Here is a 20,737-nt window from a genome sequence, read left to right as displayed (position 1 = left end):
GATATGGGTTCACATGTATTCATTTCCATAGGAGATATTGGATGAAGAGACTCTAGAAACAATGGAGAATGATCTTGGACATTATGTCAAATCCTTATATGTGAACAAATAGGCAAGGGACATCTCCTACACTATAATTTGTGTATACATGAACATTTAGAGTTGTTTCCAGTGGCTATCGAGATATATTATCAATATGAGCTTTGGATGTAGACCCTCGACTATGAGTACAATATGTATCAAGAACCAAGAATGTTCTTTGGATTTTCATAAATTTGCTTGACTTATTCCAGGTTGGGCTAGTTTTTTGAAATGAAAACTCTTATTCACTGGTTGCTCTTTGTCCTAAGAAGCTCTGCAATGTTTTTTTCTTTTCCAGATTCTAACATCATTTCTCATCTATACTATGTTGATGGTGGAAAGAGTAGGTGGTTGTTGTTATGGATAGTAGTAGCAAGCTTGCCTCTAACAACTGTTTTTCTACTTGCATTTTATTTTCATAAAGGAATTTCACATACACCACTTAGTTGGAAACTCGTTATGTGATATGTTTTACTTGGCTTGTTCAGTGCTATTGAAAACCTAATGTATGCATGGGCTTATTCATTTTTTCCTACATGAACTGCTTCTCTTCTTGCTTCATAATCACTCACATTTACTACCATATTTGATTTTTTCATTGTGGGAAAGAAGCTGAGTACTTCCACTTTGAATTCAATAGTGATTATAACTACAACAGTTGTGATTATAGGCATAAACTAAAACTCTAATAATCCAATTGGTGTAAGCCATCACCAATATGTTGTTGGCTTCATATGGGACATTTTAGGCTCTTCATTATTGGAAATACTAAGAGGGGGAGGTGAATAAGTATTTCTTTTCAATTGTTATTTTTACCAATTAGATCACTTATAATTAGAACACAAAACGAACAATAAGAATAAATAATTTTATTAATCTCTTCTTTGCAATCAATTCAATAAAATAATGTGTAGGGATCAAACCCTAGATGAAGACACCAATCTTCAATCTCCCAACCTCCAACCTATAGTTTTCCAAGCACTGACTAGGACTTTCCAAGGCTCCAACCTTGTCACTTTGAGGCACCAACCTCTAGGACTCCAACCCTATCTCTGGTACAGGCTCCAACCTGGTCCCTTGAGGACTCCTATCCTCTTGGGCACCAACCCTATCTTCCAAGGCACCAACCTTGTCTCTATGAGGCTCCTACCTCCAGGGCTCCAACCCTCAGCTTCAATTCATTAATATAGGTTTAATGATTCTTCATGGCTCCCAATATCTTCTTCAACAATCCCTATCTAGCTTCAACAATGCCTCCTCCAAATTATCATCAATGATAACCTTGTCTTGTCATAAAGGTTGTCATCCAATGGCTTCTAGATGACTCTCTAAGGTATGCTCAAGATCATCTCCAACTTCTCTTCAAGTTACCCAAAATTAATCAAGGTTGCATCATGAAGGCCTTCAATACTTCAAAAGGTCTTCAAATGGCTTTGAGAGTAAGGATTTATGCTCTAGGACTACTCCAGAAGAGTTTTCACAAGAAATTCTTCGAGGTCACTTCACAAGTGATCCTAGTGTCTTCAAAACTGCTCTTCAAAGTCTAAAGTTTTAAGCCGTCGATTCTTCACTCCACTGATCAAGTCACATTTCATTCTGTTAGCCCTTACAATATCCTAGGCTGAGGAGGAGATCGAAAGAGGTAACCTCGAACCAATTTTAGCTCAGTAGCTAGCCCTACTGAGTCAGAGAGGGATCCATCAAAAGATTTTTTAATTAATATATGCAAAGAGATAGGTTTTAGGCTAGATATGCATGTTTGTTTGTGTATTTGTGAATTTAGGATTTTAAGGTTTGCTGGACTAAAGTTTAGAGCAAGTAATTAGGTCTAGGCTCCAGGAATGCAGAGACAAGTACAGAAAGGAGCTAGGTATCAGTGGGCTATGGTATACTCAAAATGTTGTCAATGTAGCATAGATTATAGATTTTTGAAGAGACTAATGAGCATAAGAAATCATGAATTCATTAACTTTAGAAGAAAATAAACACAACTATGAATTCCACATAAACAAAGCTTGAAATCAAGAATCCTGTCTATATAACTACAAGTTAATTCATAGAAAGACGAAAAATCATGTGAATAAAAATGATTTATCCATTATAAACTTATAGAAAGAGTAAACAAACACCATAGACTCACTGAACTAGAGTTCCTGAAAAATAGCTGCAACTGCTCCTATATTAGCTGAAGAGAACATAAACATACAAGCCTCCTCCACAAAAGTCTAAACTCTTCTCTATAAAAGAGAAATGATACATATAGACTCAATTAGACCACTTCCCCACCATCAGGAGTCGAATTCCTAGGTCGTGGAATTGATTCCAAGATTCTCTCAACCAACAGTTGAGAGTGAGAAGGTTAAACACGAACACTTCTTGTAGACATTGTTTTGGATTTTTCTTCCTTAATGAGGCCTATTAAACAACAAAAACAACCTATCACCCATTTATTTATGTTTACATCATCTAACCTTGGAATACCTTCAATAACATCAAGAGTTTTGACTTTGAACAAGTCAAACTGAAAACTAGGAAATTTACATAGTGAAATTTTAAATGAAAAACACAGGAAATTGCAGAAGTGCAGCACCGACTTTAAGCCCACTTTAAGGTGTCTTCCTAAGTTCCAAATGAACATTTGAAAGAACAATCAATTATAGTTTCAATTCTATTTTCTAGAACACCTTGAATTTGTGAAAATAACCCATGGGAAGGCCTTCAAAAATCCATTCTCCCAAGGTCATTCCAAAAGCACAGCGCCTGTCAAAAAGAGGGCCAGAATGCTAATTTTTGACCACTTTTTCCTCATTTTCTCAAAATCTGGGCCATCTCTAGAAAATATCAAGAAATGGGCTTTGATATGATTCCAAGGGCTTTCCAGAACTCCAAACCATTTGTGATTTGAGTGGCTCAGGAAAAAGCACAACGCTTAGCCAAATTTCTGAATAAGGCACCAAAATAGCCAAAAAACCAAAAATGTTCAGAATGCCTCCAAAATTGGTCATGAACTATAAAATAAGTTATTTTAAGCCCTCATGGATGCTTCATAAATCATCTCTAAGTTACCCTTCTCATTTTGGTCCTTTAGGGTTTCTTTGAGCTTGTTTTCCACTTGTTTGACCTTGACATTGCAAAACATATTCTTGGCCTAGTAGTGATGTGCCATGTGTCTTAGTAGCTGGTTGTCTCTATTGGCCTTGTCTAGAAGCTTCTCCAAGTGGTCATTAACCATGTCTAGCCAATACTCCCTGTATTCATTAACCTCTAAGGAGATTATGTACTCTAGTTCTTCATCCAACAAGATGTGTTTTTCCTCCTCTTTCAATGCCTTCTTAAGCCCTTTAGTTCTTAGCCTCTTTTTATTACCTTGTCCTTTAGTTCCTTCAGGCTCATTCATCTCCAAAACTAATTTTCCTTTGCCTGCTTGTTGCAATAGTTTATCTTGCTTGTTTTCCATGATAATTTCTTTTGTCTTTAGTTGACTGTTTTCTTGTTCTAAGAATGAAATGACAAACCTTGCCCTTGCCATGTTGTCCATGAGTTCTCTTATCTGAGAGTCTTTATATTTGATAATATTCTACATGCTTGAGGGCTCGTTTCCTTCTTCCAAGTCTATCAACTCAAACTCATGCTCAATCAAATATTTATCCTATACTGGTGACCCCTGTTTTGTTGATGTAGAAGGCTTGGCCCCTTTCTCACCATGAGAAGTAAACACAAGCCTTTTTCCTCTTTTGTACATCCTAGTCACCTCAAGTCTAGGTGCTTTAGGAATCTCCATTGATTTGCTTGAGGACCCAATCTCCATTTTCTGTGTTGGCATGCTTGAATGTTGTACTGAAACATTGGATTCATGCCATTTCAAAGCTGTCTCCAAGAAAGAATCCCATGTCATGTTCTTCTCTACAAGTTGATGGAGCACTACAGTCTTGATCAGACTATGATGAAAGAGACTAGGATAGTGTTCTTTGTTGTTCACCTGTACCTTCTCAGACATCTTGGCAAGGCTTCTACACAGATAGTTTCACATGTTGAGAGGTTTTTGAGTTGTACAATGCATTAGAAGTCGGATGTGATAGGCATATAATCTAGAAAACCTTCCTTCACATGTGAAAAATTTCATGACAACTTTCATCAAAGGATCATACTTATCCAACAGGTACCTAAAAGGTATGATATATGTATGGGTTTCTCTGTATGGTGTTTTCAAGAAGGACCTATAATGCACAAGATCTAAGTTCATTCCCTTAAACCAATATCATCCACGATCTGGTATCCCTGTAGCAAGTGAAATAGAAGCCACTGAAAATGTGAACTCAACCCCAACAATAATGGCACTTTCTCCTTTCAAATGAGTAGCAACCCAATCTGTCAACTATTCATGGAAACCTACTTCACACACCCTTTTGCAAAAATCTAGACAATTCACATCTTCAAAACACTACTTGATGAAGGGTGATGTATTAATTTCATTACAGTTGGCAAGTTCGTATCTAAGAATGTTTCCTCCTTTATGATGTTTCTTCCTTTCTGGTGAAGAATCTCCTTCCATGATGACAGAAACCCTAGCAGTAGGAAAATGAGAAAAAACAGTGAGGGATGAGTGAAAAATGAAATGATGGATAGGTGGAGTGGAAAAAATGGCAAGGGAAATTCTAGGAGGTGGATATGGATTGTGAGCAACTCATAAAACTCAAATGAGGTGAAATGAAGGAAAGGAGTGTTTGTGAAAAATGGAAAAAAAAGCATCAAAAAGAGGCATAAGGTGATCGAGATTTCATTCGAGCTCTGCAACTCCTCTAGGGTTCACATTAGATTGCGGTGGTGCTTATCCCTTTCTCGCACGGTGCTGGCTGGCAGTGGCTCGCGGTTCTGCTAGAGGCTGCAGTGCCCTCACATGGGGGCTTCGTTTACGGCCTAGCATGGTTGATTTCCTCCTCGTGGGCATCCTCCTTTTCCATGGAACATGGCGATAGTTTCGAAGACTCTCCTTCACCTCCTCCTGAACTAGAAGCGTTCAGGTCTCTTATTGCAGCTTCAGGAAAACATCAGCCTTCCAGACCTCAACTCAGGTTCGTCAAAAAACTGGGAAGTATTCCAACGGTGTCTTTTCCAGTGGAAGACACTTGCAGATCAGTACTGAATCTCACCGAAAGAGGACCAATTGGCCAGTTTACAGGGTTATGGCCCTCCCCGAAAGCCGTTGAAGATTGGGTAAAATGTAACTGGACCCCCCTGGTCAAAGAAGGAATGAAAAGTTATTTCGTGGGCAAGGGTTTCTTTGTGTTCGTGTTCGAAAATGTAGAAGATAGAAGCCTGATTTTTAGAAATGGGCCATATTTTATGGGCCCTCAAGGACTATATTTGAATAAATGGTCCCCTGAATTTGATCCAGCTCAAGATGTGCCCACGGCGGTGCCAGTCTGGGTGCACCTTCCTCACCTCCCCCTCCATTGTTGGAGTCAGAACTCGCTGCAATCCATCGGAAATGCTCTCGGCAGATATATAGATTAGGTGCCAAGGAAGGATCAATACTCCTGCGCGAGAATCTATGTAGAGGTTGACCTAGAAATCGGGCTTCCTGAAGCCATTAAGCTCTCGGTGGTAGACTGGACGCATATCCAAGAGCTCGACTATGAGCAGCTTCCTTCAAATGTTGATAATGCCACGAATACGGACACTTCACAAGATATTGTAAGAAGAAAAATGAGGAAACTACAGAGAGAGAAAAAGGAGAGCAATGGAAGCAAGTAAAGAAAGCAACAAACAATAGGCAGAACAACAAAAAAAAGGCAAGGAGACAGGGAATAAATCAGGGCAAGAAACTGAAAGTCATCAAAACACTGGGAACAAGGAAGTCACCAGCATAGTGGAGGACAAAAACCCCTTCGAATCTCTCACACCTCCCTCAGAGCCTCAGGAGACAGAACAAGAAGATCCTCCCCAGCTAAACAACACCAACTTTCAAGCTCCAGGTAACACATCAAATCCGAACCCAAGTAATAACTCTTCCCCTTCATATGCGAATATAATTAAACAGAAGAAGAAGAAGATAGAAAATGCTGGCTCCTCGGATGATGAGACCTTTGAAAGGCCATCCAAGAGAGCCGGAAGGAGATCAAACAAGGAAGCCAGGGAAGAAGAATTAGAAAGGCAAAAAACCCTCGGAAGTCAAGCTACTATTGAAATGACACTTGGAAGGAATACCAGACCAAGGGCCCCCAAGGGAGGAGGACCCACACCAACAAGCTGTAAATGATGAATCTGGTCTCTTGGAAGTGCAGGGGTTTGGGAAATCCCACTAAGGCAGAGGCCATCAAAGATTTAATGAAAATGGAACCCATAGACATACTCATGTTCCAAGAGACCAAAATAGAAGGGGAGATCCTTCTTAACACCAGCAATACCAAATGGAAATTTGATTCGGGGAAGGTAATCAGTGCAAGAGGCTCAGCTGGAGGAATAGGCACATTCTGGTCTAGAAACTTATTGACTCTAGGCAGATTTTACGAGTCCCAACATTGGATATATATAGAACTATGGCACACAACAAGTAAAGCTAAACTAGACTTGTTGAACATGTATGTCCCGGTGCATTATGAGGAAAAAAAAGAGTGTTCAAAGACCCTATCAGATTACTTAGAGCATTGCAGTCCTACGAATATTTTCATAGGAGGAGACCTGAATATAATCCTAGACCCTAAAGAAAAGCGAGGCGGATCCTCTACAAGAGATCCCTTCCTCTCCACTGTGGAAAATCTCACCAGTTATGGGACTTAGTAGACGTTAAGCCGGTAAAAGGAGCATACACTTGGACAAATAATAGAACAGGCGAACATCATATTTCAGCAAGGCTAGACAGATTCCTCGCCAGCATCTCAATCATGATGGACAATAGAATAGTTTTTTTCCAAGATCCTTCCTAAACTAACTTCGGATCACAAGCCAATCCTCCTGCGCATAAAGGAGGAAGAAGATCTCGGTCCTCTCCCATTCAGATTCAGTCCTCTCTGGGTTGAAAGAGAGGGTTTTCTTGAAACTGTACAAACAGCATGGGAAACAGATGTCTTAGGCTCCCCAAGCTTTGTATGGGAGCAAAAAATGAAGAACACCAAGAAGGAACTTAAAGAATGGATAAAGAAAGTCACCAACACCCCCACCAGCCAGAGGAAAGAAGCAATAAAACAGTTGGAAGAACTTCAATTTGGGCTGGAAGAGAAAGACATTTCAACCATGGATCTAGACAAAGAAAAATATGCCCAAAGGAAAGCATACAACTCCTTTAGAAATGAGGAAGAATACTGGTGATTAAAGTCCCACAACTTGTGGCTCAAAGCAGGGGACAAAAACACTACATACTTCCATAGAAAATACAGGGCTCGACTCTCACGAAATCACATTGCAGAAATTACTACACCTAGTGGACAGGTATGCAGAGGATTTGAACAAATTAAGGAGGTCGCCGTTAAGCATTTCCAAAACCTTCTTAGTGCTGGAAAATATGGGAGTGAGGAGGATATAGAAGAATTCCTCACAAACATTCCCTAGCTAGTTAATTCAGATGACAATGAAACCCTTCTAAGACCAGTCTCAGAAGAAGAAATATCAAACATAGTTTGGTCCATGGAGCCAGACAAAGCTCCTGGGCCCGATGGATTTTCAATTCACTTTTATAGAATATGCTGGGAGATAATCAAATATGATCTCCTGAGAATGGTTCAGGGTTTCATGAGGAAGGAAAAGGTCGGAGGCGGCATAAACTCTACTTTTCTCGCCCTAATTCCAAAGGAAGCAAACCCAGGTTCATTAGATAGATACAGACCTATCTCATTATGTAATTCATCCTACAAGATACTGGCCAAGTTGTTGGCAAATAGAATCAAACCATTACTTCAAAACTTAATTTCTCCTGCTCAAGGTGGTTTTGTGAAAGGGCGACACATTCTGGACAATGTCATCCAAGTCGAGGAAGCTCTGCACTCCAGTCAGATGCGAAAAGAACAAGGTATTCTAATCAAACTGGATATGTGTAATGCCTTTGATAGAGTTAATAGGTCTTTTTTGTACAGGGTTCTATCATCTTTTGGTTTCAGCCAAGACTTCATCAACTTAATCAAAGCATGTCTGGAAAAGATATGGATAGCACCAATGATAAATGGTAGACCTGCAAATTTCTTCTCAGCCACAAGGGGCTTGAAACAGGGCTGTCCCCTTTCACCCTTTCCCTACATCCTAATGGCAGATTCTTTAAGTAGAAAGATGACTATGGAAAAACAAAAAGGCAGCATACCAGGGATCAAAATCGAGAAAGGCATAGAATCAGTGAACCATGCACTATTCGCAGATGACTCGCTCTTGTTGGGGGGGGCCTCTTCAAGAATAGCAACTGCCTTTAGAACCATATTACAGAAATTCTGCAGCATCACGGGCGCACTGGTAAGTGAAAAGAAAATCGCGGTCTATGGTTGGAATACAGACCAACACTCAATTGGGAAAATCGAAGAAGAACTGGGATACACAGGGCACGCAGAATGGGAAAGAATCAAATATTTGGGTCTTCCTATAACGTTGGGCTCCAATAGAAATCACCTGTGGGAGGAAGTAATCTCAAAATTCAAGAAGAAGATAACAACGTGGGGAGGCTTTTGGTTATCTATAGGCCGAAAACTCACGCGAATTAAATTTGTCCTCTCGGTGCTGCCCATATTTCAAGCTTCTCTTATGATGGCACCCAAATTCATTTCAGATCAAATTTCCAGATATATACGCAACTTTCTGTGGAATGGTGGGAAAGGGAACACCAATCGATTCCACCTAATCTGTTGGGAAACAGTGAAAAGACCGATGGCAGAAGGAGGTCTCCAAATTCGCGATCCCGTGCATGCAAACTTGGCTCTGGGCTGCAAATTGCTATGGCAGCTCTGCGCTGAGCCCAACCATCCAGTAAGCAAGATCTTCAAAAAGAAATACCTCAAGAACTAGACCATCATGACTTACAAGCTGGAGAAACATCCAAAAGGCACGCAGGCCTGGAAATTGTGCATCAAAGGTATAGAGTTATTCAAAAGCCATTTATATCGCATTCCTGGCAATGGGAAAAAAAACCAAATTATGGAAAGAATGTATAATGGGACACCGGCCTCTTATTGAAAAAATGGAGATCGCTGAGATCAGAGACTGGCTCCGAGCAAAAGGCATCAGGAAAATCGAGGATTTATCAGAATGGGACAGCAATGGCAATTGGCAGAGATGGAATTCCCCAGAATTCTAGAACAATTAAAAACTCACTTGGCTGTTCTCATCGACGCAATCTCTGATTTAGCTCCAGTTCACATCGATGATGAAGACATTTGGGGCTGGGGCAAGAACAGAGTGTACACAGCAAGCCAAGGATATTATCAAATGCAAAGCAAACAAGATTCACCATACCAGGGATTTGTGTGGAAGCAGATTTGGGACAGCTTCAGCATCACTAAAATCAACTTCTTTTTTTGGACATTATTTCACAACAAAATTCTTACGGGAGAAAACTTGTGCAAAAGGAGTATAGCAGGGCCACATAGATGTGCCCTTTGCAAAAGAGATCTGGAAACAACAAATCATATGTTCATAGTGTGTGATTTTGCGAAGGAGGTATGGTCCATCTTCTTCTTCGGACTGAATGTGAGCCCCCCTTCTCAAAGCATGATAGCCTCCATGTTTACATCCTGGAATGCCAGCTATCCCCATTGTATTGTCAGCAAATCAATTTGGCACAAAGTATGGATAGCTGCTCCTAAATATGTTTGCTGGAAAATCTGGTTAGCCCGGAACGAGATTATTTTCAATAACAATGAGCTACCAACAGTGAAAGTGGTGGAACAGGCAAATAAGCTCCTCTTAGAAACTCTCAGTCACTATACAGCAAAGGAAGACAACTCCCTAAGAAGTGAAGAAAGAGCGTGGTTGGAAGAATACACAGGAAAAGACAAACATCCAGCAATTAAGCGCCCAATCCACAAGGAAAGATGGCAAATCCGTGAATCTGAGGACAACTTCCAAAAGTGGTGGAAATCCCAGGATAAATGCACCATTTTCTTTGATGGAGCCTCAAAAGGCAACCCAGGGAGGTCAGGAGCAGGAGGTGTGATTTTTTACCAGAATGGGAAAAAAGACGAATTCAGTTGGGGCCTGGGACTAAAAACTAACAATCAAGCTGAAATTCTTAGTCTCTGGAAAGCTTGCCAAATTGCCAGAAAAGAAAACCCAAATGAAATCCTAATCATAGGCGATTTAGAATTGCTGATAAAAGAAATGGTAAAAAATAAAAGTCTTAAGGATCTGGCACTGAACAAACAGCTTGAAAGACCACCATTCGGCTCAAATATGCCATATTCTTAGAGGATTAAACAAAGACGCGGACAGATTGGCAAATATCGGATGCTCTCTTCAAGAAGGAATGATCAGCATAAATGTAGAACCTCTGATCATGGCAAACATTCCTTAAGTGGAAAGAGTGCTTTAGTTATTATTGGAAATTGTAATGGTCGTCTAGGCTTTGCCTGATCAACTTTCTATCAATAAAAATTAACTGTTTCAGTTAAAAAAAATAAAAAATGGAAAACAAAGTTTCTAGGAAAACTATCCAAACTGCTTAGGAATGAGCTAGGGTTTAATTTTTGGTGAAGTAATTTGGTGATTTTTAGTTGGTTTGGTGGTTCATAATGTATTTTAAACGTGTGTAGAGGTGTAGGATGAAAGTTTAACATGTTTAACATATGAAAACTAAACTAGCCATCGTCAACCCTAGCTCATTTCATGATAAATTCACTAAAAACCCTAGATGAAGAAATCATAAGCTTGAATCCATCTTGCTAAAAAAAGTAAGTGATGTGATGTACTTACTTGTAGAGGAGTCTAGGTTAGCAAGAAAAAAAAATTCAAGCTTGAAATTTTAATTTGTGTGATTTCTGGACGATTTTGAGTTGCTCTGGCACAAGTGTAGCGCAATTTCTGGAAGCGCAGTGCAGTTTCTAGAACTGCAGCGCCAGCCTCAAAAGTGCAGCGTGGTCTCTGGAAGCAAGACGCCTTCAATTTTTTGGTAAATTTGCCTAAAACCCGAGTTTTTCTTGCCAATGGAAGAGAGAACTCGATGCACAAAGGAGAACAAAAGGAAAATGAAGTGAGTTTGGGGCTTTTTGGGTTTATATAGGCAAGTTATTTTCCCTTTTGAAAAGAAATGGGCCCCACAAACCTTTTTTAAAAAACTGGTTTTTCACCTTTAAGACTAAGTCACCTTGGAGAGCTGCAACCTGAGCTGCACTTTTATTTTTGGAACACTGAAGATTCTTCTCCTGGAACCTTTGAAACTAAAATCATGAATAACTTGTGGAAATTCATTAAGTTAATGCCAAAGGACTGCTTGTCATGATTTATTTAATGTTGGATTTACACATGATGATGATGGACCTTGAAACCCTAATGACTTACTGAAGCCCTGCAACTGAATGGAATGATGATGATGACTAATATAATGAAAATATTCTTTTTATTATGACACCTTCATCTAAATGAGGTAGGTTACCAGCATGTGTGACTTTCCCAAAAGAATATAATGATTCCTAGACCAATTAACCAGTGACCAAATTTTACTTTGTAAACCTAGTGACATGGTAAAATTTGACCTTGAGACTCCTGAAAGACTTGGTAAAATAATATTTGATCACTAGTGACAACCAAACAAGATTGATACTAACATTGGCTCCAGCTGGGGATGACAACTTCTTGGAGGTGTCATGAACACCGTAGACCAAGTAGCCTTATTCATTAGGAAATGGAGTAAACATGCAGAAAACCGAACTTTGACTCAAAACTGACTGAATTTTTGACATGATAGGACTGTAAAAGTAAAACAAAGAAAGCGGCTGACCAAAGAAGCCTTAGGGCCTTCTCTTCGGGTTTCAAACTCCTATGATAGTGACTTATATATTTGAACATAAAAATCATACCAGTATATACAATGGTGATGAAATTTCAGAACATTTTTCAAACATGGTAGTGGTTGAGAAGCCTACCATTGATCACTCCTCCGAAATAATATTCTCCATTTATTTCCTCCAATAGGAAAGCATTCTTCCCTCTTAAAGCAGAAATTTTGTAGGGTCCCTTCCATAAGTTTTCAAATTTTCCATGTTTTCCTTTTTCTTCATTTCTAGCATCCCACCGAAGAACCACATCTCCCAAGTTGAAATTGTCTTCCTTGGTCTTGCAATTATAGATATTTTAATCCTCTCCTGAATTTTAGAGGTGTTTTTAATAAATTCCTCTCTAGTCTGATATAGATGGATCATCTTATTTATCCTTCTTTGCATATCATTGGTTTCGTTGTCCAATTCTTGCAGAATTTTCATGACGGGACAGTAAGAGATGAAGGAAAAACTGTGTCAATCTTGTACACCAACTGAAAAGGAGACATACCTATTGATTTCTTAGTACTGACTCTGTCCACCCATAAAGCATTAATGAGCTTTTTGTGTTAGTTCTTCTTGTTCACTTCTAAAACCTTCTTGATGATGTTAATCAAAGATTTGTTGGAAGATTCAGCCAGACCATTCCCTTATGGATGATAAGTAGTGGAATGTCCTAATACAATATGTTACTTAGCACAAAACTCCACCATTCTTTTTTACTTGAAGGCAGCAACATTATCAGTGATTATTTTCTGTGGGCAGCCAAATCTAGACAAGATATTAGACTCAATAAATTGAATGATAACAGAATCAGTAGCTTGCCTGGTTGGGATTACCTCAATCCATTTTTTGAAGTAATTCATGGCTGTCAAAATCCATTTGGGTTGTGTTGATGATGAAGGATGGATCTCGCCAATGAAGTCAGGACCCCATTGCTGAAATGGAGTTGTAATTGAGATGGGCTGCATGGGTAATGGAAAAAGTTTTCTTTTTCCTTGGAGAATCTGACATTCATGATAGCTCATCATTGTTTTATATACATAAGAAAAAAGAGTAGGCCAACAAAAACCAGCCCTTAATATCTTATTTGTTGTAGTCTTCCAAAATTGATGGCCACCATAGTCTCCTTTGTGAAAATCTTTCATCACATCCTTTGCTTCATTTTCAACAATACACCGCCAGGGTCTTTCCAGTATAAAACACCATCAAGAATACAATACTTTGAAGTTTTCAACTTTAAGAATCTAGCTTTACCTTTGGAAATTCTAGTGGAGGATTTAAATGCTACAAGAAATAAGCAATATCGAAATACCATGGAGATGAGATGAACATGTAGGACACCTATAATTATGGGTCTTCTTCTTCCTCTTCTTCAGAAAGTGTTGTAATCAAATTGATGTCTAGTGCATGTAGATTAGATTTTTCCATAAGATTAGCCAAACCTTGTCCCTTGATGAGCTTTGTGGGCTTTATCTCTAAATCATACTCTAGCATGGTTGCAATCTATTTTCCCCTTCTGCCTTCAGGATCTTTTTGCACAAGAATTTATGTCACTGCTACAATGGGAACACAAGGAATGGTGTGAGAATGCAGAATATAAACTCAAAAATATTTGAGAGCTTTCACCAACGCCAAGGCCTGTTTCTCAATGATTTTGTATCTTAGTGCTACATCTCTTATAGTGCAACTGAAGAATGCTATAGGCTGCTCATTTTTATGATCTTTCTTTTGCATTAGGACTGTTGCTAATGTGTGCTTAGAGGTAAATGAAAAGATAATGAAATATGAAGTATAAAATGGACTAATCAAAATATGAGCAATGGATAATAAAAATTTTACTACATGAAATAATTTCTTAGCCTCTAAAGACCACATTACCTCACTTTCCTTCTTTAGCATGCCTATCATCGCTTTCAAATGTTTAGCTAGATTAGGGATGAATCTTCTCAAAAAAATGGTTTTCCCATTAAAATACTAAATTTCTTTCTTGTTCCTTAGGAAATCTAATTGTTGAATGGCTTGCACTCTTGTAGGATCAATGTGAATGCCATCCTTAGAGATGATGTGTTCCAACAACTTACCTTCTTCCATGGCAAATAGGCTCTTCTTTGGATTGAGTGAGATGCCAAATTTTCTACATTTCTGAAAAACAATTCTCAAATGATGTAAATTATCTTCATTAGACTTGGAAAACATTGTGATATCATCTAAATATATAAACAAAAATAGATCTTGTCATTGGCGAAAGCTATGTCCATAGCCCACTAAAATGTCACCCCCGCATTCTTTAATCCAAATGGCATCTTGGCATACTTGAATGTAACCCATGGTGTTGTGAAGGTTGTCTTCAGCTAATCATCTTTATGCACAAAAATCTGATTGTACCCGGAATGTCCATCTAGCAATGACATCCTAGAAGACCCAAATACCCTCTGAATATGATCCATATTTGGCAGGGGATAATTATCTTTCAGGGACACTTTGTTCAAATTTCTGAAATCATTGTAAAGACAAATCTCCCCAGTCTTCTTTCTTACTAGTACTAGATTATAAATCCATTCAGAAAATTGAATAGGAACTATGATACCAGACTTATAAAGCATATTTACCTCTTTTTCAATTGATGGTGGCAGCTTTGGATTAATCCTTCTCAGTTTCTGCAAAAATGGCTTTTGATCAGACTGACTGGAATGGTGTGCTGAATGATATTCTTGTCATAAACCTTTAGATCTGAATAGTCCCAAGAAAATACATTAGAAAATTCTATCATTAAAGCTATGTAATTACTTTACATTTCAGGAGATAAAGATTTTGACAGTTTGACCATCTTAGGCTTGTTAAATGTGCCAATGTTTACATCTTCAACACATTTTTTCTGTGGGGACCAAGGCAGGCTTTAGGGCAACATCATCACGATCAAAAAACTCTTCCAAAGGTACAAGGCCTCTTGGAATGTTGTTTTCCTTCCGCTACAATATTTCAATCTCAACTGATTGAATCTCTGGATCATTAATATTGGATGTATCATCAATGTGGGAATTCTGAAATTCTCCTTCCAATTGCAGAAAAATTGTTGTTCTGTTTGTCATCCCAAAACACTTTCCAAAATATCATATTGTCAGGGAGAGTTGGGTGGTGTTTGACATGGATATAATACTTCTTATTAGAGTGAATAGGATTCTTCACCATATTGGCTGCAGTAGCAAGAGAGTCAGCTATAACACTCCGACTTCTAGGAATAAGAGACAAAGTATATTCTGTAAAAGTTTTGAGGATGTAAAGTACAACATTGTGATAAGATCTCATTCTTGGATGCTTGGCCTAGTTTTCCCCTTTTACTTGTTTGATTACCAAATCATAGTCGCCATAAACATAATTTTTCTTTGCTCCCAACTTCTTCAGAATCTTCAGGCCAGCAATCAATGCCTCATATTCCTCCTCATTGTTTGAGCAGTCAAAAGCTAACTTGTAAGAACTCATTCTTACATTACAAGGAATTTTATATGACTGATGTAATGGACCATGTATCCAAACACCAATCCCATCTCCTTCTCTTCCTAATGCACCATCAAACTCCATGGTCCAAAGACCATTTTCTTCATTCGGAAAAAGGATTTCTGAAGGCTAAACTATCTGATCTTTTGGAGGATGGCTGGTTGTCTCAAGACACTCTATTTTTTGCACTATCTCAACAATCTCTTCAAGAGGGTTTACTGGATGCAAACACTCTTCATTCATCTCTTTCCCTTCAACAATCATAACTTTCTGCACACTGGTTATAACATCTGGAACTTCTGAAATTTCTACAAGCTGACTTTCATCATCGACTGAATTCATATCACTAAACAAAATGAAGGAATCAAGATCAGTGTGCACAACATGTATAGGGTGATTTATTGGTTTTTCCTTACTACTAATCATGAATTTCATCTTCTTTTCCCGATAGAGTTTTCTAAGCTGCCCAAATACTGGGATAGTAGCATATGAAAAGTCAAGTTGTAGAGTGCCCTTTAGTTTTTCTCCCCAAGACCTTGAAAGAAACATACCAAACCTAGGAGGAATATCAACAACCACTACATCCATTAGCACATTCTTGGATGGAATTTGGTCCAAGGACACTACTAAATCTTTAATGAGGCCAAGACATTTCACTCTACTTGAATCAAAAGTGTAGAGGTCGTGATAAGGTCAGGTGATACTCAGTCCTAGTTTGTCCATGATGACTTTGGGCATAAGATTATGTGAGGCACCAGAATCTAGCATAGCGTTATGGAGGATAAAGTCATGAAGTTTGAGACTAAGATAAAAAGGTGGAATTTCACTATCTTCAGGACTTCCTTCTAAGGCTGGACCAAAAAGGATTGTTGGCTCATCATCGGCCACATTCACAGTATCTAAAATTTGATCAACCTTGAGCATTTTTGCAATATAAAACTTATATGCATCATTCTTCACTAATTCAGTGAGAGGAATGGAAACTTTCAACTTAGAAATTTCATTTTCTAAACTAAAAAGATTATATTGCTTTTCTACCTCCTTTGCAGCAATGTTCTTCTTTTCAATCTTCCCTTTAGCTTGAGATTCCTTCTTATGACTTTCACTTTGAAACTCCTTATATTTTCTCACATTGCTGGTAGATACCTCATTTGTTTTATCCCAGCTTAGTATGATGACTTATTTTTCTTTATTCTAATTTTAGGGAACTACTTCTTTGCTTGGTGTGTCTTTCTGCAAATTTTTCTTGTTCTAGTTCAATGTAACAAGTATATTTATGTTCCTCAAGTTCTACTTCTTTTGCAAATGACTAAGAGAATTATGATATCCTCTTTGATATTCTTCAGTTTGAACATCCCATAGATCGTTGTAGAATTTTGTAGAATTTTTCCTACAAATCAGCTAGCTCTGATACCATGTAGAACTTTTTCTACAAATCGGCTAGCTATGATACCATGCAGAAATTTCCCACCTGTAGATCAACCTGGTAATGGAATGTACTAAAGAAAAACACTTGATCAACTTCTACAACCAATTTAGTAGAAGCTTAATCAACCATGAGCAACATCAATAAGAACACATATAACTGATAAGAAGGAATCAATCACACATAACACAAAAGAATTTACCTGGGGAGAGCACCTGCCTAAAACCCCATCTCTGTATTATCATACAAGTGGAAATATAGTTCGGATTACACAAAGCCTTAGCTCAGAAGCTATCCAGATCTTAGTACAATCCCTCTGCTACTCATAGACAGTCCAAGGCTTCTCACAAAACTTCTCCTCTACCCTCCAAGCCTCCTATTTCTATGCACAGTTTTTCCTGGGTCCTCCAGCTGCAACCTGTGTGATTCTCACCTCACACACAACACTGACCTCTGAAATAACTACACAAACCTAAAGGAGATAAATCCTCATCATGGATGAGCTTCCTTTATAGGAAAAATATTCATCCAACTAATAGTACACTATCCCTTCTCTGATCTCAACTGGGTCTCTGTCTGAATTGACATGCATCAGTTATCCATGAGTGAATACACAGTTATTTGAAAATAACAGTTGTCACATGCATGCAAGCTTCAACAAACTGAATCTCATTAATTTAACAACTTGTTAAATTAATCTAAATGAACTTGAATAAGTTAAACTAAGTCAACTAATCCTCTCAATATAGAACTCATCCTTAATTCCTTAATCAGTGGAGCAAATCAAGGACACATTCCCCAATTATTGGAGAAATAATTGCATGTTCTCACAAAGACTTCAAGTTTGATTTTCCTTAACTAATGAACTCAAATGGAATTAATTAATTAATATCTCAAATTACTAGTAAGACCAAATTTGAATTTACTTCCTATAGATAGACCAGGGACTGCTATAAATAGGAAGGGACCCAGAAATGCTATTTTTAGCAGTTTCACCTCTCACCCAAGGTGGAAAAAATTCTCATTTGCCAAACTACTATTTTTAGAAGTGCTATTTTTAGCAATTCTATTTTTAGCACTTTCTAAATTTAGCATTTCTTGTTGCACACTTTTAAACAATCATCACTTGCAAGCACAAGTTGCTGATCAATTGGTATGAAATATTCTTCAGAGAATTGATCTTCTTCTGTCAAAAAGGTAGGCATCTCATATTCTTCAAAGAAGTGATTTGCTTCTACAATCTCTTCTTCATCTTCTTCATAGTCTTCAGTATAATTTTTTTGAAATGGCGCTCTTACTTGTCCTTAAGGATCTTGATTTCACTGCTCTTTTTGTCTATATCTGAATTGTTGTTGTTGCTAGCCCACGAAAGTTCAGATTCCTCACTGAAGGTTCTGCTTGTCGATCAGTTATGGATGTTATATCCATCATTCTCTCCATGGTTTTGATAAGAGTGTCAAGCTTTACATCTGAAGATGATGAAGGTTCTTCTTTAAAAACAACTTTCTTCTCAGTCCTCTCAGGCTTTGATTTAGATTTCTTGATAAGTATATTAGATTCAACACTTATTGCATTTTATTGCACTTCTTCAAGAGTTGCAGGGTCTCTCTCTCTAAGTTGATATTCCATGTTTGGGTCAAAAGCATCGGGATAATGGAGAAGTGCTAGGTCAGGGGGAGGCTTCATATCATCACGAATAGAATTGTATACCAAATTGAATCTTGTTATGAACTCTTGGACTATCTCATTTTGATTTCTTTTCATAGAATTGTACTCATCCAAAATCTGTAGTGGATTTTTATTTTCTTGCCAACGTGCTAAGAACAATTCTATCAGTCTCTAAGAATTATTGATAGAATTAACGGCCAAAATTTGAAACCGTTTCTTCACATCTCCAGAGAAACTTTGAGCTATTATTCTCATCTCAGAACCATCTTCATCAATTTATTCTAGATCAATAAAATCTATCAATTTATCAACATGATGTTGGGTTGTGATTTCTAAACTCCCATCAAATAGAGGGAGTCTTTGACCATAGTTCTGAGGTAAAGCAGCAAGTTGAGCAGGTAGCATGAGAGGTGCAAATCATGCCATGATTGCTGGAGGCAGTGGAGGTACTACAATGGGCTGTGTAGGTAAAGATGATGACACTGATGGAGGTGGTGGAAGAAAGGATGAGGTGGCTGAGGTACTTGGAGATGTAGTAGATGTATTTGGAGGTGTAGTGGAGGATGAGACAGCAGTTAAGTATTCAAGTTGATACTGAATACAGGCTTTTTCAGTAGTGATTTGGAGCTTGTCAACAAGACTTTGAAGTTTGTCAAAATTCAACCACAACTCATGATCAACTCTAGCAGATAGATATTCTGAAGAATGAGAATGAGATTAAAATTGAAGAGGTTTAGATATTATTTCAGAAATGTAAGACTTAGATTTTGACCTTGAAAGAGACAACTCTAACTGAGTATCAAAAGGAAGCTGCTCAAAAGCAAATAGATTTCTAGGTAGAGAAGTTGTTCTTTTAATTTTTCAAATTGCACATTTAATGATAGGTAACTTAAGTTTTCTGAGCAGTTTTTCAAGATCTTCAATAATAAAAGGTGTATTTGGGTCAAGATTTGACCTATTATATCTTTTAGAAGCCAGAATTTTGTCTCACCTTAAGATTGATGAAATTGGTAAAATCAGCCTATCTTTGGATACTGGAAACTATCAACTACATAACCAATTCTCTTGAAAGCTCTAAAATATTTCCCAGGAATGATTTATCAGTCATTTCCTTGGCAACAGCGCCAAAAAATGTTACCCCCTACAATTTCCTAGGCTAAGGAGGAGATCGAAAGAGGTAACCTTGAACCACTTTCAACTCAGTAGCTAGCCCTATTGAGCCAGAGATGGATCTCTCAAAGGATTTGTCAATGAACATATGAAAAGAGATAGGTTTTAGGCTAGATATGCATGTTTGTTTGTGTATTTGTGAATTTAGGATTTTAAGGTTTGCTGGACTAGGGTTTAGAGCAAGTGATTAGGTCTAGGATCCAAGAATGCAGAGACAAGTATAGAAAGGAGTTAGGTATCAGTGGGCTATGGTATACTTGAAATGTTGTCAATGTAGCATAGATTATAGAGTTTTGAAGAGACTAATGAGCATAAGAAAGTACGAATTCATTAGCTTTAGAAGAAAATAAACACAACTATGAATTCCGCATAAACAAAGCTTGAAATCAAGAATCCTGTCTATATAGTTGCAAGGAAATTCATAGAAAGAAGACAAATAATGTGAAGAAAGATGATTTATCCATTAGAAACTGATAGAAAGAGTAAACAAACACCGTAGACTACCTGAACTAGAGTTCCTAAAAAATAGCTGCAACTGCTCTTGTATTAGCTGAAGAGAACATAAACATACAAGCCTCCTCCACAAAAGTCCGAACTCTTCTCTCTGAAAGAGAAATGATACATATAGACTCAATTAGACCACTTCCCCACCTTCAGGATTCGAATTCCTAGGTGGTGGAACTAATTCCAAGATTCTCTCAACCAATAGTTGAGAGTGAGAAGGTTAAACACAAACACTTCTTGTAGACTTTATTTTGTATTTTGCTTCCTTAATGAGACCTATTAAAAAAAACAACCTATCATGTCCATTTATTTATGCTTGCATCATCTAACCTCAGACTACCTTCAACTTTGACTTTGACCAAGTCAAACTGAAAACTAGGAAATTTACATAGTGAAATTTTAAATGAAAAACATAGGAAATTGCAGAAGTGCAGTGTCAACTTTG

At 37.9% G+C, this 20,737-nt stretch overlaps 1 pseudogene; it reads left to right on the top strand.

The window, feature by feature from the left end:
• Nucleotides 1–312: 312 nt before the first annotated feature.
• The window catches only part of LOC149180666 (putative purine permease 5 pseudogene), a 68,790-nt pseudogene continuing 48,365 nt past the window's right edge, over nt 313–20,737 (top strand).

This window comes from Pinus tabuliformis, chromosome 3_2 (assembly GCF_031772625.1).
Source record: "Pinus tabuliformis cultivar Carrire ecotype Pingquan chromosome 3_2, CPIR1, whole genome shotgun sequence".
NCBI classification, from domain to species: domain Eukaryota; kingdom Viridiplantae; phylum Streptophyta; class Pinopsida; order Pinales; family Pinaceae; genus Pinus; species Pinus tabuliformis.
This window is presented reverse-complemented; position numbering and strand designations above follow the sequence as displayed.